A 22,055-nucleotide genomic window follows, 5' to 3' on the forward strand; every position below is an offset into this window, starting at 1 on the left:
AGAAATTGCCACCTCGATTGTATGCGGTGGAAGTGAACCATTAAATATACCAGCGAAACTGCAGGTACAGCCAAACAGCTAACTGTTTCTTCACCGCAATCGGCTGGTCAGGAAGGACGGGTTCCACCAGAGGTACTGAGTACGGGTCTACCATCGATCCCAGAGCCCACCTACCCCCAACAACTCCAATGAAACAATAACAGTTACCAAGGCAACAAGGACCACGGGAACGACATGCTCCGGACGAGGAACGTTACCATGGTAAAGAGACAATGTCAACACGCACGCGTTCCATTAAGAGATCTCCACGGTATGTGTGCAATGTGGGTGCAGAGATTGATGAGTAGGACAAACGATTGGTAATGATGCACAGGAACAGTGGATATACCGTGGGTAACTTGAGTAACTCACAGTCACACAGGATTGCGCATGCAAATATGGATTCTGTTCGCAAGGAAAAAGGGGATATTTGCATCTTTTTTTAAATGAAAAGGGATGTTTGAGTTTTGGAAATGCAATCCTATACTGCCTGTCCAGCTGGTTTGCCATAGTCATGCCATTCTCCTATTGAGCAGGAACTGTCAGCTGCCAGTTCAATAAAGACTCTCACTGAGACTTCTGTCTGTTACGTGAACCACTCCCAGTGCTGCACTCGAGTTAGTCTGCATTTTTATGCTCATGACCTTTCTTGAGACAGCTTCCAAACTCCAGGACCTCTGCCACCTCGGGGGATAGGGCAGCAGATACATGGGAACACCATCGCCTGCAAGTTCCCCTCCAAGCCACACACAACTTGGAAATTCATCGCCCTTCCTTCACTGTCGCTGAGTCCAAAATCCTGGAACTCCCTCCCTAACAGCACTGTGGGTGTACCTACACCACACGGACTACAGCGAATCAAGAAGGCAGGTCTCCACCACCTTCTCAAGAGCAATTAGGGATGGGTAAGAAATGACGGTCTAGCCTACATCCTACAAGTGAATAAAACAAAATTGTGGCCTAATCAACTGTTCACGCTGGGGTTCATAGGAAAAGTGACACTTCACCCAGATCATTCTGCGGAAATTGAAGTTAGGAAGCAGGGAAAACAGCCAAGGTTTTAAACAGAATGTCATGTGATCCTTAATATTTTGTCCATCTGTGCATTTTCTGTAACTTTCTGAGGGATGTTTTGTGTTGGAACCTATACAAATACAACAAGAAGAGCGATGTTTTATAGGATCAAAGTTTAGGCTATCAACTAAGTTAATTCATTTCAATTTTAGGACCTTTCACAACAATGCATTAAGGATTTGTAGGAGAAGAGAGTGAGGCTTCTGACCATTTATGTCAAAGAGTCATAGAAGGGTTGCAGCACAAAAAGAGGCCATTCAGCCTGTGGTGTCCGTGCTAGCTCTCTGCAAGAGTAATTCACCTTGTGCCAATCCCCCTGACTTTTCCTCACAGCCCTGAAAACATTTCCTCTTCAGATAATGATTCAATTCTTCCTTGACTGCCGTAATGGAATCTGCCTCCACCATATTCTCAGACAGTTTGTCAATAAACCACGAATGCACAAATTTCCACAAAAGGATAGGTACAGAGCAAAACTCCTTCCACTCTCCAACGATACTCTGGGGCCACATCCCCCCACTGTAACTCTACTTCATGTAGTCAGCTGTGGTTCAGCTAGTGGTGCTATTATCTCCCAGTCAACAGGTTATGAGTTCAAATCCCACTCTAGCACGTAGTCTCGAGTGCCAATTCCAGTGCAGAATGGAGGGAATGCTGCTTTGTCAGAGGTGCCAACTATCAGATGAGATGAAGAAGAAAACGGGGTTCTTCCAGCGCATAACATTTACACCATTTCTCTGCCATGTTGGAGGCTTCGGGGGCCAATCAGCACCCAAATAATGGCTGCATGTCCTGGCCAGCAAATGGGATGGCACGGTGGCACAGTGGTTAGAGCTGCTGCCTAACAGCACCATGGACCTGGATTCGATTCTGACCTCAGGTGATTGTCTGTGTGGAGTTTGCACTTTCTCCCCGTGTCTGCGTAGGTTTCCTCCGGGTGCTCCGGCTTCCTCCCACATGTGCAGGTTAGGTTGACTGGTCATGCTAAATTGTCCGTAAGTGTCCAAAGGTTAGATGGGGTTATCGGGATAGAGCAGGAGATTCAATTATTTTGAGAGGGAGATATTAGGAACTTGGTACCAGAAATGGGACCGAAGAGGTAACAAGCAATTTCGGGATTAACAGACTGAGGGAAAAACAGCTAGCAAGGAGTCAGAGGGATATGCCCACACCTGCCATGAGTTATATTGCCTCGTTCAGACTTAAACTCATTACACAGGATGCCCCTGTTCAGTCAGAATGATCCACTCAAGATCCGTTGTCCTTCGGGGCATTCTGGTTTGACCAGCTATTAGCTCATTACCGTGCCTCTTTTGTCCGTAAATGGGAAATTAGTTGCATATAAATAGCATGGCTCTGTTCTTTTGTATATACGGGAGTGGGAATTCAGACAGCTAAGATACTGATAATTGGTTCAAGTCTGGACACCCCATGAAAGAACCTTTGTTTGAGGGCCTGGGTAGAGCTCAGAGAAAGAGAGAAAGAATCCTGTTTTAATAGGTGAAATAGATTGATTTGAATAGCCACAGAAAGAGATCATGGAAAGCTGTTCCAGGAACAGGCTTTTGAAAAGGGTTCTGAAGGAACTTCACTAACTGAAGAAAAATTACAGTATCATTAAAAATTAAATGCAAGTATCACCTTTGCCTGTCTGTGGAATGAGAGCTGCATGTTCCTTTGAAGTGCTGTTTAATGGAAATTAGTGTGGTAGGGTTAAGAAACTACATGTAATCTGTTATTGTTAGGGTTAAACTTTGAAAGTTTAATTTTTTTTTCTTTTGTTTTAATAAAGGTTGCTTATAAAATAAATAAGCCCTATTTCTTATATTATCACTCCTGGAATGAATCGATCTTTCTTCACCGCGTTAAATCTTAAAAACGTTATGGTTCCAGTCCAGTATCTGAGCCACTGCTGAGAGCTGGCCAGACATCTGTAACATAGTGCAGATTTGATGGGCTGAATGGCCTCCTTCTGCACAGTAGGGATTCTATGATTGCCTAACAGCCAGCCTGATTCTGTATACATCCGACAGCCTCACTCGCACCAGCAGGAACCTCTGAAAAGAAATCAGGAGATCTGCTCTTTAAAAAAAAAATCCATACATTTATTTCTCAACACAATAACCCCCCCCCCCCCCCACCCCCCCCCCCCCCCCCCCCCCTCCACCCCTGCACTCCTGGCCACCCACACATAAGGCCATCTGTCCTTTGTTGCTTTTGTTCTTCCAGTTGCTACATCTTGTTGTCTTGTTGCAATCTATCCCAGCTACAGTTTAATATTCCACACATTCTCCCTCGCTTTAATACTGAGGAAGAGTCAAACGGACATGAAACGTTAACACTGCTTCTCTCGGGGCAGCACGGTGGCACAGTGGTTAGCATTGCTGCCTACGGCGCTGAGGACCCGGGTTCGAATCCCGGCCCTGGGTCACTGTCCGTGTGGAGTTTGCACATTATCCCCATGACTGCGTGGGTTTCACCCCCACAACCCAAAGATGTGCAGGTTAGGTGGATTGGCCACGCTAAATTGCCCCTTAATTGGAAAAAATTATTGGGTACTCTAAATTTATTTTAAAAAAACTCTGCTTCTCTCTCCTTACAGATGCTGCCAGACCTGCTGAGTTTTCGGTGCATCTTCCGTTCTGGGGGTCAAACGTTCACCCAGTTTAACAAAACAATAGATCCACAGATAAACTTCAACCCTAACAAAATAAAAACGACACACAAGGCAAGAAGTAAAAAATAAACTTGCAGCTCGCAGTTGAAGGAAATGACTTTTTCAAAAAAGCTTCCTATTGACAGGATGGGGCGGATGGAGGTTCCTCGCGTGCGGGCGGTGAGATGGTACTGAGGGTCGATCAGCAGCTGTCTCGTCTAGTTACAGGTTCCTCCCCCTGTCGTCAGCGGCAGTTTAATCAGAAGGCCGGTTCAGAACTAAAATCACACGTTTCCTCCTCCTCAAGGCCGCGGTGCGGATGATGGGCTTGTGAAGTGATGAAGGCTCTGTAGCCTGATGAACAATCAGCCATGAACATCTCTGGACCAATCAATAGTAGAGTTAGTCCTCCACAGTGATGGTGGTGGTGATGGGGGAGCTGGGGTAGATGGATGGTGGTGGTTGGGGGGGGGGGGGGAGGCGTATTTATTGGCTGCTGGAGCCCACATCGTGAAGTGAGTGTCCAATGTACAGGATATCGACGGAGGATTCAGAGGCCGCGTGGGGTTTGAACCCTGCACCTTCTGCCTCTGGGGCAGCAACGTGATTGCTGAGCCCGGACTCCACAACCCAGGGGTGGAATAGACAGGTTGAATTATGCCTGGGACCCCTTATTGCTTCGGGAAAGGGGTCATGTGATGTGAGCATGTTTTTGCCTGCTCTGTCCACAATCAGTCACAGCTGGATGTGACAGGACAGAAGAGCTTAGATCTGATCCATTGGTGTGGGATCGCTTAGCTCTGTCTATTATTTGCTGCTAATGCTTTTTGGCACCCAAGTCGTCCTGTGTTTTAGATTCACCAGGTTGACACCTCATCTTTCGGTCTGCCTGGTGTTGCCCCTGGCACGCTCTCCTGCACTCTTCATTGAACCAGGATTGGTCCCCAGGCTTGGTGGTAATGGTAGAATGGGCCATGAGGTTGCAGATTGTGGTTGAATATCATTCTGCTGCTGCGGATGGCCCACAATACCCCATGGATGCCCAGGCTTCAGTTGCTAAATCTGCTCAAAGTCCATCCCATTTAGCACGGTGTTAGTGCCACACAACACAATGGAGGGTATCCTCAATGTGAAGCTGGGACTTCGTCTCCACAATGACTGTCTGGTGGTCACTCCTAACAATACTGTCATGGACAGACGCATCTACGGCAGGCAGGTAGGTGAGATTGAGTGCTAGTATGTTTTTCCCTCTGCAGTCCCAATCGAGCAGTCGAGCAGTTATCTCCTGTAGGACCCGCCTATCACGGTCAGTGATGATCCTACCGAGCCACTCTTGGTGATGGACATTGAAGTTCCCCACCCAGAGCACATTCTGTGCCCTTGCCACCCTTCAGGTGGTGTTCAACATGGGGGAGTACCGATTCATCAACTGAGGAGGGACTGTGTGTGGTAATCAATAGGAGGTTTCCTTAACCTTGTTGACCTGGTGCTATGAGACTTCCTATGGTCCAGAATCGATGTTGAGGCCTCCCAGGGCAACTCCCTCCCGACTGTATCCCACTGTGCCCTCACCTCTGCTGGGCCTGTCCAGGCGGTGAGACAGGACACACCCAGGAATGGTGGTGATCGTGTCTGGGACATGATTCTGTGATGACTATGTCAGGCTGTTGCTTGACTGGTCTGTGAGCTCTCCCAGTTGTGGCTCAAGCCCCCCAGTGGTTTGTCAGGAACCAGGTTTGCCATTGTCGTTTCTGGTGCCGAAGACAATGTCCGTCCAGTTTCATTCATTGTATTTTCTTTGTAGTGGTTGAGTACAACCATTTCAGAGGGCTGAGGGTCTGGAGTCGCATGTCGGCCAGACCAGATAAGGGCGTCACATTTCCTTCCCTAAAGGACATTAGTGAACCAGGTGGCTTTTTAACGACAATTTACAACGGTTTGATTGGCACTGGTAGGCTTTGAATTCCATACGTTTTGCTGATTTTTAAATTCCACCATCTGCCCGGGTGGGATTCGAACTCAGGTCCCCAGAGGATTAACCGGGGCCTCTGGATTACTTGGCCAATGACAATTCCACTGCGCCATTGCGGCCCCTTCACAAGGTAGACAATCTCCAATTTATTTTCTCTGAACCTTTCAAACGAGTGACTAAGCTCATGCTCCGCTGGAGGGTGATACCAACGTGTGATGTTGTTTCTTCTTCAATTATCCACTCCTTAGTTTGCAATATGAATTTTACAAATTAGCATCCAAGAAATTACAAACATACAATTAAAGCAACATCTGCTGCAACTGATAAAAAAAAAGGAAAGATTTGTTTTTATAAAATGCCTTTCATGCCCTCAGGATGTCCTGAAATACTTTCCAGCCAAGAAGTTATTGGCAAGCGTAGTCACTGTGGTGAAACAGGAAATGTGACAGCCAATGTGTGCACAGCAAGCTCCCACAGACGAGACCAGAGAGTCTGTTTTCGGAATGTTTGGTCAGGGATAAATATTGGCCAGGACACCAGGGGCAATTCCACCGTCTTCTCAAAAATCTATCAGGATCTTTCATGCCCATCTAACGCGGCAGACAGGGATTGGACACAATGTCTCGTCCGCGAGACGGCGCCTCCGACTGTGCGGCACTCCCTCAGCATTGCACTGACCTATCAGCCTAGATTTGTTTCCTCAAGCCTCTGGGGTGGGACTTGAACCCATGACCCTCTGACTCAGAGGCGAGTGTGCTAGCGCTGAATTATGCTTGATGACATAAACTCATCAATGCAACCAATGAAGAGCTACTTCCCTGTGAACCATGGGAGCTTCCAGCAGATACTCCAGCTCGATTCCCGCTCGATGGAGAGCAGTACCACGTGGACAGGTGTCGAGGGATGGTGATCATGGAGCTTAAAAGCAGCGTCGCACAGATCGCCTGAAACTGCTGTTGAAACGTACAATTGTCAATTGATGAGGTGTTAAACTGAGGCCCTATCTACCTGCACGAGTGGGTGTCAAAGATCCCGGGAGAGGAGAGGGGTAATCCTCAATGTCCTCACACATCACAAAAACAGATTGTCGCGTCATTATAACACCGCTGCTTTCGTCTGCAAAATCAGCTGCCGCATTTCCTACACATTATAACAGTGACTATAGGTCCAAAAGAATAGGAAGCAAATCCTGCAATCCAGATTTCATTACCTCATGGGACATCCTGTCTCCACGTCTGCGGGTCGGGAATCCACAATGGCGACAATCCACAATCCGAAAGATGTGCTGTTAGGTAATTTGGACATTCTGAATTCTACCTCTGTGTACCCGAACAGGCGCCAGAATGTGGCGACTAGGGGCTTTTCACAGTAACTTCATTGCAGTGTTAATGTAAGCCTATTTGTGACAATAATTTTTTTTTTAAATTTAGAGTACCCAATTATTTTTTCCAATTAAGGGGCAATTTAGCGCGGCCAATCCACCTAACCTGCACATCTTTGGGTTGTGGGGGTGAAACCCACGCAGACACGGGGAGAATGTGCAAACTCCACATGGACAGTGACCCAGGGCCGGGATTTGAACCCGGGTCCTCAGCGCCGTAGGCAACACTGCTAACCACTGTGCCACCGTGCTTACTTGTGACAATAATAACGATTATTAAAAATTATTAATGCCAATCTTTCTTTTAACAGAAAGCTGAAAACTCTGTCATTGCAAAATCCAAATTGAACATTTGCCTAAAACTAGAATTTGAAAGAATCAAATCAAACTAAACCTGGAGGAGTTGTTATCCTTGCAGTTGGTTGGAAGCGTAACAGCCTCTTAATTTTGATCATTAAGAAACTTTTCTGGTGAACGCACAAGCCTCTTTTAAAAAATGCATTTTTGGAAATATAGATGCAATAACTGGTACACTTTACCTACCAAATAGTTTCTGCCTCTTGGGATGTTCCTGGGATCAGTGTAGCTTCCCTGTAGAGGTGAGCCCGAAATGCGGGTGAACGCTGATCATAGCCTCCCACTGACCTTCACTCAAACCAGGAGAAAACTGTGGAGCCGGACTCTACGGCCCTGTCACGGCGGGAGTGGGGCTGGAAGACGGGTCGACTTCAGTGGGACGGGTTGTGTAAAATTCCACCCGTGAAGTTTAAAGCGCTTTGACAACCAGAGGAAGGTGGAAAGTAAACTTGCAGCCTCCACTCACTTCCAACCAATCCTCCCTCTCTCGGAATAAAATCCACCTTAAGCATTTAAAATAATTCCTGTCATTCACTCAGATGTTTTGCCAGGCTGACCATTCTTGAGAGAATAGTTTCCATTTCAATTTTTTTTCCAAATTAAAAAACGTTTCCACAGACTAGTGCGGTGGCTTCTGACTCAATGGCTCGATGCCCGAGTCTCTCAATCTATGGGGAGAAGTAAGAGAAGGAAGTCTTTGTTCAGAGCCTTCCACTATCCTGAATTTCAGAACTTGGCATCAGTGAACACCACCTCCTCTTTTACAGGGGTTTCCTGGGATTATTACTGAGCCTCTCAAATATCTACTCCTCACCCACTCTGCTGTGCTACTTTGTGAACTCGCTTCAGCGTTACAAGATATCTTTTGACAAGTTATGCCGAAAACTGCAATTTATTACAAAGGCCAATCAGAAGTAAGAGTTAATATTTTGCTTTTGTAATTTGGTGAGACTACTGGATATTTCAAGTGAAGAGTGGATTTACACTTTTCTCTCTTTCTCCTCTTTTTTTTCTAAGTTTGTGAAAATGTTGACACTTCTATAGCCACAGACAATAATAAGTGGTGGTTAAAAGCTTTCGGTATTCAGAAATTGAAGTCTAAACCCCCTATAGCACGGAAGGAGGTCTTTACCCCTGTCCCCTTTCCAATTACCATTTGCAAGTTATTGTTCAATCTGCTTGTAGCACCCTTTCAGGCAACACACTCCCGTACCAGCCTGCCTGGACAGGTGCCGGAATGTGGCGACTAGGGGCTTTTCACAGTAACTTCATTGAAGCCTACTCGTGACAATAAGCGATTTTCATTTCATTTTCAAAAAGACACATCCCCCATCCGTTTTTTAGTCAATGATCTTTATTAATGTTAAAGCTCTTGTCTGAGTTGTTCATCCAGAATAAACTGCCAAGGAATACAGTAAAAACACAGGCGTTAAGAGCACCCGGGAGACATTAGCACAGAAAAGCTGTTGGAATGTTTGGTAAACTAGCCTCAACTCCAATATTTTACTGGTATTTATGTCCAGCGTTAAATCAGCAAAACATTTACCTGCTATCAGGCTTGGAGAATCCTCCCTTAACTGTGGGGGGAATCTGAGGGCTGCCCACAGTTCTGCATAGCGAAAGGGCAGGAAATTGGCCCAGGTACAGCCATTGTACTTTAACACTGCAAAATCCTGATCCTCGTGGTAGAAGGCCCTCACGATCACAAATCAAAGGCAGTTTGCCATCATCTGTCTCTGGCCCTTCACAAATTGAAGATTTTTTATTTGGCAGTCGTGACTGTCAGAAAGCAGAGGGATCATTTCCACACACACACATTTTTCAGCTTGCAGCAGTTCATCCATATCCCCATTAAATTCGGCGCGAAACACAAGGTCCCGCCCAAAGATTGAGCAATGAGAGGAGGGGCCAGTGGCAGGCTGAACTACTGCAGGTAAAATCTTCAAGTGACGGAACAATAACATTGTTGAAAAACAACTTTTAAAATAGATTTTTCTTTTTTTAAAAATTTAGAGTACCCAATTTTTTTTCCCAATTAAGGGGCAATTTAGCATGGCCAACCCACCTAACCTGCACATCTTTGGGTGGTGGGGGCGAAACTCACACAATCACGGGGAGAATGTGCAAACTGCACACAGACCGTGACCGCAGTTTTGGGTTTTTCAAGATGCTTTTTAACTTCATTGTTCATTGAGGTTTAGAGGAAAATTCTAACTAGTCAAAGTAAGAAACAAATTATTTGGGCAGCACGGTAGCATGGTGGTTAGCATAAATGCTTCACAGCTCCAGGGTCCCAGGTTCAATTCCCGGCTGGGTCACTGTCTGTGCGGAGTCTGCACGTCCTCCCCGTGTGTGCGTGGGTTTCCGCCGGGTGCTCCGGTTTCCTCCCACAGTCCAAAGATGTGTTGGCTAGGTGGATTGGCCATGCTAAATTGCCCGTAGTGTCCTAAAAAGTAAGGTTAAGGGGGGGTTGTTGGGTTACGGATATAGGGTGGATACGTGGGTTTGAGTAGGGTGATCATTGCTCGGCACAACATCGAGGGCCGAAGGGCCTGTTCTGTGCTGTACTGTTCTATGTTCTATGATCGTAGCAGACTATTTCTATGATTTAAATCTTTCCCTTCTTACTGTGAGAAGCCAATCACAAGCTGACTCCTTAGTAGGGCTCAGAATTTCCAATTGCTTTTTAAAAAAAATACGAATCATTCTAACAATGTAGGTGCGGGTCTCAAAATAGGTTGCTTAGCCTGAGAAATTGATTTGATATGACTCAATTATTAAAGCACGATCTGTTGGGTTCTAGAAACTTGCTGTGTATTATAAAGCATGCAAAGAAATGCTTATTTATTTATTTATAAATTTAAAGTACCCAATTCTTTTTTTTCCAATTATGGGGCAATTTTAGTGTGACCAATCCACCTCCCCTGCACATCTTTGGGTTGTGGGGGTGGGGGGTCAGGCCACGCAGACACGGGGAGAATATGCAAGCTCCACACGGAGAGTGACCCGGGACCTCAGCGGTGTGGGGCAGCAGTGCTAACTGCGTCACCGTGCCACCCCTCAATTAAATGCTTAAATGAATATCATAAAATCATACAACTCTGAAAGAGGCTGTTCATTCTTCATGCCTTGAAAGAGTTCGAGGGCATAAGGTTTGAACCCCATTTGGTTAAGAGAGGAGGCTGGCAGTTCCAATGGAAATGTCCCATAACAAGTGCAGATGGCTTTGTGAGAGGGAGGGAAAGAGTTGGGAGGAGGAAAAAGGCATCTCATACTAATTGTGATGGTGATAGAATACATGGGGAGATAATTTTGCTCCATCTGCACAGCCCCGTCACGGCGGGACCGGTACCATGAATCACGGAGAACTCTTCAAAATTCCATTGACTTCGGTGGGAATGGAAGATGGGTTTCAAAACTCTACCCCATGCTTTACACAATGGCCTCAGTTCATTTGGAAATTCCAAGGTTAGCATCACATTACTAGAGAGTAGGTTCACCAGGTTGATCCCTGGTGTGGAGAGGTTGAGTAGGTTGAGCCTGTCCTCATCGGAGTTTAGAAGAATGAGAGGTGACCTTATTGAGACATATCGGATTCTCAGGGGGCTTGACAGGGTCGATGCTGAGAGGATGTTTAGGACCAGAGGGCATAATCTCAGAATATGGGGTCGCCCATTTAAGACAGAAGTGAGGAAGAACTTCTTCTCTCAGAGGGCAGTGAATCTGTGGAATTCTTTACCGCAGAGAGATGTAGAGGCTGGGTCGTTACGTATGTTCAAGGCTGAGATAGACAGATTTTTAATCAGTCAGGGAATCGAGGGTCATGGGGGTAAGGGGGGAAAGTGGAGTTGAGGATTATATCAGATCAGCCATCATCTCATTAAATAGCAGAGCAGTCAATGGGACGAATGGCCTACTTCTGCTACTACGTCTTATGGTCTTACTAAACCCAACTACCTCAACCAGTAGTGATTTTGTTTGAAGAGCATCTTCAGTCCACACTGTTTTTCCTTTGGGGATTATGGGTAAGCAGCAGAAGAATTTCCGAGCTGATTATCAGCCTGTTGAACCTCGCCATGATCACTCCTTCCATGGCACTGGGCTTAAAGAGAGAGCTTCTGGTGCAGAGGTAGGGGCCCTACCACTGTGCCTCGAAACCTTTGTCACCAACAGCTGTTTGGAAAGGCCAGGGATTAACAAACTGAGCCGGTTTCTAGAAACGCCGCCTCACTAATTGATGGAATGCCAAAAGATTGGTGAAGGTCAGAGAGATGCAAACACACATTCCAGCCCAGCAAATATCACAAGAGAAAAATGTATTTACCCCCTGAACTCTCCAACAATCCAGACACAAACAGATCCCTTTTACAGGCTCATTGTGCCCCATGCCTGGTGGAATAGTTTGTGTGCTAGTGTCACTGAGAGCAGATTATCTAATCATTCATTTCATTACCACATCACAGACATTTCTGTAGTGACTACATTTAATACCTAAAGAATCTTGAGGCACTCTTTCTCGCCTCTAAGACACAGCAAGCAGCAAGCTGTTGAACTATGAGAGCATCACAATTGGATCCTATCTGTAGTCATGTGTACACTGTAGAGGAAGCATTCTGATGGGAGATATCTGCGTATCTTCACACAAGGTCAAAGTGGGACATTATTATTTTCCTTAAATTTACATTCTTTATAAATAGGCAACAGACATAAATACAATATATTAAATTCATCACAAACATACAAACATTTTATATAGTTTGGGAATCTCTGGGATAATTGCAGACTTGCAAGGAAGTGTGTCTTTCATCCCAGATTGTATAAATATAAAGATATTTACACAGATTAAAGGGAACTGGCACTCCAGCATGAATTAATTGTTAACATCTTTATGATGCAATTTGTTGGGAATAATCCTGGCGGAGTGTCCAATGAACAATCAAAAAGGTCCTTGTAGAACGGCTTTATTTTTTCATTCTTTGTTTCTTCATTGCGAGTCAGATCCATCACTGACACCATCCAGTTTTTCAGCATTATTCATCTTGATGAAGCTGTGGATAAAAGAAAGTCCACTAGTTAGTCTGCACTTTGTCATTCCAACCTTTAAGGCCTTGAACAACCTTGAACAATGTTGGCCTCCCGGCACAAGGGGGAGGCAGAACCTTGAGCCACAGAGACAGCGTGGTGATGAAGCCTGAGGTTGATCTCCGCTGGCAGAGGATTGAGTTTAGGAGGAAGGATATGAGGAAGTTAGGGTTCCGGAGTGTGGTGCCCAACACTGACTGAGAGGAGGAATTTCAGCTCCAAAATTACTTTAAGTCAGAGTTTGTCAGAAGGGCAAACTGGGAAGACACATTTACGACACGAACTGGCATGTATTTGGTGCCTTAATTGTTAAAACAAATGTTCAAAAGAGTTTCAAAGAAGCATCAATTAGACAAAAATAAACCTGAAGTGCGAGGACAAACTATTAGGTGTTGCTCGCTCAGCATAGCGAACAAGTGGAGTTTTAAGAAGAGACTTCAAGGAGGAAGCAGAAAAAGCAATTTTTGGAGGAATTCCGAGAGAGTGAAGCCTGGATGGCTGAATGTGGAATGGAAGGGAAGACAATGTTGAAGAAAAGGAGAGATTTCAGTCCGGAGAAGATTATGAAGATAGGGAGGAGAAACCATGGAGGAATTTCAAAAAAAAACTGAGGACCTTTAGATTGAGGCTTTGGCGGAATCAGTGTAGATTGGCAAGTAGAACAGAAAATGGGCAATAACAATAATAATAACCTTTATTATTTATTATATTAATAATAATCTTTATTATTGTCACAAGTAGGCCTACAATCACACTGCAATGAAGTTACTGTGAAAATCCCCTAGTCGCCACATTCCGGCGCCTGTTCGGGTACACTGAGGGAGAATTCAGAATGTCCAATTCACCTAACAGGACGTCTTTCGGGACTTGTGGGAGGAAACCGGAGCACCCGGAGGAAACCCACACAGACAGGGTGAGAACGTGAAGACAATGGCCCAAGCCGGGAATCGAACCTGGGACCCTGGAGCTGTGAAGCAACAGTTTTTTTTTGTTATTTAGAGTACCCAATTATTTTTTCCAATTAAGGGGCAATTTAACGTGGCCAATCAACTTAACCTGCACATCTTTTGGGTTGTGGGGGTGAAACCCACGCAGACACGGGGAGAATGTGCAAACTCCTCACGGACAGTGACCCAGGGCCGGGATTCGAACCTGGGCCCTCAGCGCCGCAGTCCCAGTGCTAACTACTGCGCCACATGCCTCCCCTTAAAACAGAATCATTATCATGTGAAGTGGCAGTTGGATCCAACAAACAGGCACAGACTGAGGCGTAATGATAAACCAGAGTCCCGGTTCACTATCAAATGGTCCATGCACAGGTGGGAGAAAGGAATTCAAAAATTAAATAATTGGTTCAAACTGCACCTTGAGGGCCCTTTGTACAGAGTTCCTGATCTAGGTCAGGTCACCAGAACATGGTGAAGGTTGTTTAGAATTGAAACCTTCCATTGAGCAGGGCCAAAGAGAGGAGATCACCCTTCCACGCACCAATCCACACTGATCACAGTTTTCTTTCACAAGAAGACAAACACTTTCTTTCCAAGTTATTTCCTTCCATATCCTGACCGTTGGCAGAAAGTCCAATTCACCCATCATCCCCGTGCTCGTTGACCTGCATTGGTTCCTGATGCAGCAGCCTCTTGAGTTTAAAATTCTCATTCTTGGATTTAAATCCTTCACAACAATAATCTTTATTAGTGTCACAAGTAGGCTTACATTAACACCGCAATGAAGTTACTGTGACAAGCCCCTAGTCACCACATTACGGTGTCTGTTCAGATACACAGAGGGAGAATTCAGAATGTCCAATTCACCTAACAGCACATCTTTCGGGACTTGTGGGAGGAAACCGGAGGAAACTCACGCAGACACGGGGAGAACGTGCAAACTCCGCACAGACAGTGACCCGAGCCGGGATCCGAACCTGGGACCCTGGGGCTGTGAAGCAACAGTACTACCCACTGTGCTGCCCTATGTCTGCATCCCTCTCTATATATATAGCCTCCTGCAGCTCTACAATCCTCCAAGACCTCAGCACTCCTCTGTTTCTGGCACCTGTTGAGAATCTTAAATTTCCTTCCCTACACCATTGGTGGCTATGTCTTCAGCTTCTGAAATACTAAAACTCTCTCCCTTCCTTTAAGATGGTCCTTAAAGGGGCGGCGTGGTGGCACGGTAGTTAGCACTGCTGCCTCACGGCGCCAAAGACCTGGGTTCGATCCCGGTCCCGGGTCACTGTCCGTGTGGAGTTTGCACATTCTCCCCCTGTCTGTGTGGGTCTCACCCCCACAACCCAAAAATGTGCAGGGTAGGTGGATTGGTCACGCTAAATTGCCCCTTAATTGGGTAAAAAGAATTGGGTACTTTAAATTTATTTTTTTTAAAAGATGGTCCTTAAAACCTGTGGTAGGCTATATTAGAGATATCGCGGTACCTAGGTGGGATGTACCTGATACTGTAGTATGAGTGGTAGAACCTGCCTGCTGGTTCCGCCCAGCAGACGCAGCATAAGAGTCTGTGTTTCACCCACAGCAGTCATTCTGTACCGGAGCTGCTGGGGTAACTACTTGTTCATTAAAGCCTTCAATTTTCGGACTACAATCTCGCTTCAGTAGTGATTTAAAAAAAAAAATTTATTGAAATTTTTTGAAAAATGTATAACAACAGAACAATAATAATAACAACAATAAACACCCCCTGGACCCGTAACAACGCATATCATGAACCCCCCCCCCCCCCCCCCCACGCCCCCCCCCCAAACCCGATGAACAACAAAATCAATTTAAAATAAATTAAATTAACATAAACAATGCCCCCCTGAAACCCCCCCCCTTTCCCCCACTCCCCCTTTCCCTCCCTCCCCTCCGGGTTGCTGCTGCTGCTGACCTAGTTCCCTATCGTTGAGCCAGAAAGTCGAGGAAAGGCTGCCACCGCCTAAAGAACCCTTGTACCGACCCCCTCAGGGCGAATTTGACCTTCTCCAGCTTAATGAATCCCACCATGTCATTAATCCAGGTCTCCACGCTTGGGGGCCTCACATCTTTCCATTGCAACAAGATCCTCCGCCGGGCTACTAGGGATGCAAAGGCCAAAACACCGGCCTCTTTCGCCTCCTGCACTCCCGGCTCCACCCCAACCCCAAATATCGCGAGTCCACAGCCTGGCTTGACCCTGGACCCTACCACCCTCGACACCGTCCTTGCTACCCCCTTCCAGAATTCCTCCAGTGCCGGGCATGCCCAAAACATATGGGCATGGTTCGCTGGGCAACCCGAACACCTAATGCACCTGTCCTCACCCCCAAAAAGCCTGCTCATCCTCATCCCGGACATATGAGCCCTGTGCCGTACCTTGAACTGGATGAGGCTAAGCCTCGCACATGAAGAGGAGGAGTTCACCCTCTCCAGGGCGTTCGCTCCAGTAGTGATCAATCGTGCATCAAAACCAAGCTATTTGACCAAACCTTTGCTCAAGAGCCCCAATATCTCTTTCTGGCTCAATGTTCTATTTAGTTTGATCGTAAAGTGCTTTGGGACATTTTACTGCATATAAAAGGTTTTATATAAATGCAGGTTGTTGTTGCTGGTGAGATCGGCCTTCATCCACAGCTGGCAGGCATGCAAGCTGGGGCAGGCTACTGTTGTGATTAACCTTCCCTGGAGTCAAAGGTCAAAGTGCAAGGGGGCGACCAGCTGACAGCAGGTAAAGGATCACGGTTACAATCCCAAAGCCAACACTCACATTCCAAACTGCGGAACCGCCTCCAGAATTACAGGGTTTCCTTTAAATAGTATGGAAAATAAACAGAAACAGAAGAGAAAGCTAAAGGAAAGGCAATGATCCAGGATTGGAACGTGCACGTTGTAGCAGCTTTCTATTCCTCGTCACAGCGAAACGACCGGAATAGGACATGCACCAGCTCCATCTGCTGACAGGATTCCTGAACTGAAGGAAATTCCTCTCGGCTTCACTATCCTCAACCCCCTATTCACCCCTGGGGTGCAGTCACACTCTGAACACTCCTTTCTGGGCTGTGGTTTACCAGCCCTGAGCCCCCCCCCCCCCCCCCCCCCCCCCCGCTTCCCCCCACCCAAAGGACTAGTCAAGCTGATGGAAGCAAGCTGAATATTTGATGGCGGAAATAATTTGCATTTATATAGTGCCTTCCATAACCGCCCCAGAGTGCTTCACAGTCAATGAAATCCTTTTGAAGTGCACTCACTGTCGTAACGTAGGAAACACAGCTGCCAATTGTGCGCACAGCAGGATCCCACAAGTAGCGACTTGATAATGACAGATCATCCATTGATTGTGCCTGTGCTCACTCTTTGAAAGATTCTATCCGACCAGATCCACTCCCCTGCCCTTTTCCCGGGGTCGCGTCAATTGTTCCCCTTCGAGTTTCTATCCAATTGACCTTTTTTTAAAATAAACTTAGCGTACCCAATCATTTTTCCAATTAAGGGGCAATTTAGCATGGTCAATCCACCTAGCTTGCACGTTTTTGGGTTGTGGGGGCGAAACCCACGCAAACACGGGGAGAATGTGCAAACTCCACACGGACAGTGACCCAGAGCCGGGATCGAACCTGGGACCCTCGGCGCCGTGAGGCTGCAGGGCTAACCCACTGCGCCACCGTGCTGCCGCCCAGTTGACCTTTTGAAACTTATTGCTGAATCTGCTTCCCTCGCCCTCCCAGATACGAGAATAATAATCGCTGTATAAAAAAACATTCTCCTCGTCACCTCTCGATTCTTTTGCAAATTATTTGGGGGTGGGTGGGTGGGGTGGGGGGGGGGGTGGACCTGGAGGGGGTGGGTGTGTGAAAGTGGTGGTTTGTTTTCTTTATAGTCCTGATTCGTAAATGTGGTGAATCCTCAATCCACGGGGAGCTACACTCAAAAGTTGAGGGTCCGCGTGCATGAATCTCAAATATCTATCAAGCAAGTTCAGCAGGTAACTGGCAAGGCAAATAGAATGAACATAGAACATAGAACAGTACAGCACAGAACAGGCCCTTCGGCCCTCGATGTTGTGCCGAGCAATGATCACCCTACTCAAACCCACGTATCCACCCAATACCCGTAACCCAACAACTCCCCCTTAACCTTACTTTTTAAGGACCCTAAGGGCAATTTAGCATGGCCAATCCACCTAACCTGCACATCTTTGGACTGTGGGAGGAAACCGGAGCACCCGGAGGAAACCCATGCACACACAGGGAGGACGTGCAGACTCCGCACAGACAGTGACCCAGCCGGGAATCGAACCTGGGACCCTGGAGCTGTGAAGCATTTATGCTAACCACCATGCTACCGTGCTGCCCAGTGTTGGCCTCCATTTCAAAGGGAATGGAGTAGAAAAATAGGGACATCCTGCTGTACCTAGACAAGGCACCAGTTCGACTACAGCTGGAACACTGTAAACGGTTATCTAAGGAAAGCTTTCCAGGCATTGGAGGCAGTGCAGAGAAGGTTCACTAGGTTGATTCCAGGTATGAAGAGGTTTTCGTCGGAGGAGAGGTTGAGTAAATTGGGCCTGTACCAGGGGCGGACTTTCTATGAAGCTGTCAACAGTTTAGGAATGATTAATCTGACAACTCTATTTCTGACTAAGCTACCAGAGGAATGAAAAACTACCTTTCTGCGAAACACAGAATCAACTCTCGCTCGAGAGTGTTTACCTCCGCCGCTGCGGGGCGGAGAATCCAGCCCACAGAGTTGAAAGTAGGAATCTGCTCCGAGTCCTTTGCTTTCTGCTAACAGATAATCTTCATTAAGAGAAATGCGAATTTAAACATTGAAATCCGAGAATTATCTCTATTTCAAAACATTAGTAATAAAAACATACTCGCAAAAGGTTTCTAAAGGGCAGCACGGTGGCCTAGTGGTTAGCACTGCCGCCTCATGGCGCTGTGGTCCCAGGTTCGATCCCGGCTCTGGGTCACTGTCCGTGTGGAGTTTGCACATTCTCTCCCCCTGTCTGTGTGGGTCTCATCCCCACAACCCAAAAATGTGCAGGGTCGATGGATTGGTCACGCTAAATTGCCCCTTAATTGGGTAAAAAGAGTTGGGTACTTTAAATTTATTTTTTTTAAAAGATGGTCCTTAAAACCTGTGGTAGGCTATATTAGGGGTATCGCGGTACCTAGGTGGGATGTACCTGATACTGTAGTATGAGTGGTAGAACCTGCCTGCTGGTTCCGCCCAGCAGACGGAGCATAAGAGTCTGTGTTTTACCCACAGCAGTCATTCTGTACCGGAGCTGCTGGGGTAACTACTTGTTCATTAAAGCCTTCAATTGGACTACAATCTCGCTTCAGTAGTGATTTAAAAAAAAAAAAATTTTTATTGAAATTTTTTGAAAAATGTATAACAACAGAACAATAATAATAACAACAATAAACACCCCCTGGACCCGTAACACCGCATATCATGAACCCCCCCCCCCCACCTCCCCCCAAACTCAATGAACAACAAAATAAATTTAAAATAAATTAAATTAACATAAACAATGCCCCCCTGAAACCCCCCCCCCCTTCCCCCACTCCCCCTTTCCCTCCCTCCCCCCCCGGGTTGCTGCTGCTGCTGACCTAGTTCCCTATCGTTGAGCCAGAAAGTTGAGGAAAGGCTGCCACCGCCTAAAGAACCCTTGTACCGACCCCCTCAGGGCGAATTTGACCTTCTCCAGCTTAATGAATCCCGCCATGTCATTGATCCAGGTCTCCACGCTTGGGGGTCTCGCATCTTTCCATTGCAACAACATCCTCTGCCAGGCTACTAGGGACGCAAAGGCCAAAACACCGGCCTCTTTCGCCTCCTGCACTCCCGGCTCCACCCCAGCCCCAAATATCGCGAGTCCCCAGCCTGGCTTGACCCTGGACCCTACCACCCTCGACACAGTCCTTGCTACCCCCTTCCAGAATTCCTCCAGTGCCGGGCATGCCCAAAGCATATGGGCATGGTTCGCTGGGCAACCCGAACACCTAATGCACCTGTCCTCACCCCCAAAAAACCTGCTCATCCTCGTCTCGGACATATGAGCCCTGTGCAGTACCTTGAACTGGATGAGGCTAAGCCTCGCACATGAAGAGGAGGAGTTCACCCTCTCCAGGGCGTTCGCTTCAGTAGTGATCGATCGTGCATCAAAACCAAGCTATTTGACCAAACCTTTGCTCAAGAGCCCCAATATCTCTTTCTGGCTCAATGTTCTATTTAGTTTGATCGTAAAGTGCTTTGGGACATTTTACTGCATATAAAAGGTTTTATATAAATGCAGGTTGTTGTTGCTGGTGAGATCGGCCTTCACCCATAGCTGGCAGGCATGCAAGCTGGGGCAGGCTACTGTTGTGATTAACCTTCCCTGGAGTCAAAGGTCAAAGTGCAAGGGGGCGACCAGCTGACAGCAGGTAAAGGATCACGGTTACAATCCCAAAGCCAACACTCACATTCCAAACTGCGGAACCGCCTCCAGAATTACAGGGTTTCCTTTAAATAGTATGGAAAATAAACAGAAACAGAAGAGAAAGCTAAAGGAAAGGCAATGATCCAGGATTGGAACGTGCACGTTGTAGCAGCTTTCTATTCCTCGTCACAGCGAAACGACCGGAATAGGACATGCACCAGCTCCATCTGCTGACAGGATTCCTGAACTGAAGGAAATTCCTCTCGGCTTCACTATCCTCAACCCCCTATTCACCCCTGGGGTGCAGTCACACTCTGAACACTCCTTTCTGGGCTGTGGTTTACCAGCCCTGAGCCCCCCCCCCCCCCCCCCCCCCCCCCGCTTCCCATCACCCAAAGGACTAGTCAAGCTGATGGAAGCAAGCTGAATATTTGATGGCGGAAATAATTTGCATTTATATGGCGCCTTCCATAACCGCCCCAGAGTGCTTCACAGTCAATGAAATCCTTTTGAAGTGCACTCACTGTCGTAACGTAGGAAACACAGCTGCCAATTGTGCGCACAGCAGGATCCCACAAGTAGCGACTTGATAATGACAGATCATCCATTGATTGTGCCTGTGCTCACTCTTTGAAAGATTCTATCCGACCAGATCCACTCCCCTGCCCTTTTCCCGGGGTCGCGTCAATTGTTCCCCTTCGAGTTTCTATCCAATTGACCTTTTTTTAAAATAAACTTAGTGTACCCAATCATTTTTCCAATTAAGGGGCAATTTAGCATGGTCAATCCACCTAGCTTGCACGTTTTTGGGTTGTGGGGGCGAAACCCACGCAAACACGGGGAGAATGTGCAAACTCCACACGGACAGTGACCCAGAGCCGGGATCGAACCTGGGACCTCGGCGCCGTGAGGCTGCAGGGCTAACCCACTGCGCCACCGTGCTGCCGCCCAGTTGACCTTTTGAAACTTATTGCTGAATCTGCTTCCCTCGCCCTCCCAGATACGAGAATAATAATCGCTGTATAAAAAAACATTCTCCTCGTCACCTCTCGATTCTTTTGCAAATTATTTGGGGGTGGGTGGGGGGGGGGGGGGGGGGTGGACCTGGAGGGGGTGGGTGTGTGAAAGTGGTGGTTTGTTTTCTTTATAGTCCTGATTCGTAAATGTGGTGAATCCTCAATCCACGGGGAGCTACACTCAAAAGTTGAGGGTCCGCGTGCATGAATCTCAAATATCTATCAAGCAAGTTCAGCAGGTAACTGGCAAGGCAAATAGAATGAACATAGAACATAGAACAGTACAGCACAGAACAGGCCCTTCGGCCCTCGATGTTGTGCCGAGCAATGATCACCCTACTCAAACCCACGTATCCACCCAATACCCGTAACCCAACAACTCCCCCTTAACCTTACTTTTTAAGGACCCTAAGGGCAATTTAGCATGGCCAATCCACCTAACCTGCACATCTTTGGACTGTGGGAGGAAACCGGAGCACCCGGAGGAAACCCATGCACACACAGGGAGGACGTGCAGACTCCGCACAGACAGTGACCCAGCCGGGAATCGAACCTGGGACCCTGGAGCTGTGAAGCATTTATGCTAACCACCATGCTACCGTGCTGCCCAGTGTTGGCCTCCATTTCAAAGGGAATGGAGTAGAAAAATAGGGACATCCTGCTGTACCTAGACAAGGCACCAGTTCGACTACAGCTGGAACACTGTAAACGGTTATCTAAGGAAAGCTTTCCAGGCATTGGAGGCAGTGCAGAGAAGGTTCACTAGGTTGATTCCAGGTATGAAGAGGTTTTCGTCGGAGGAGAGGTTGAGTAAATTGGGCCTGTACCAGGGGCGGACTTTCTATGAAGCTGTCAACAGTTTAGGAATGATTAATCTGACAACTCTATTTCTGACTAAGCTACCAGAGGAATGAAAACTACCTTTCTGCGAAACACAGAATCAACTCTCGCTCGAGAGTGTTTACCTCCGCCGCTGCGGGGCGGAGAATCCAGCCCACAGAGTTTGAAAGTAGGAATCTGCTCCGAGTCCTTTGCTTTCTGCTAACAGATAATCTTCATTAAGAGAAATGCGAA

The sequence above is a fragment of the Scyliorhinus canicula genome, chromosome 19 (genome assembly GCF_902713615.1).
Source record: "Scyliorhinus canicula chromosome 19, sScyCan1.1, whole genome shotgun sequence".
In the NCBI taxonomy this organism is placed as follows: domain Eukaryota; kingdom Metazoa; phylum Chordata; class Chondrichthyes; order Carcharhiniformes; family Scyliorhinidae; genus Scyliorhinus; species Scyliorhinus canicula.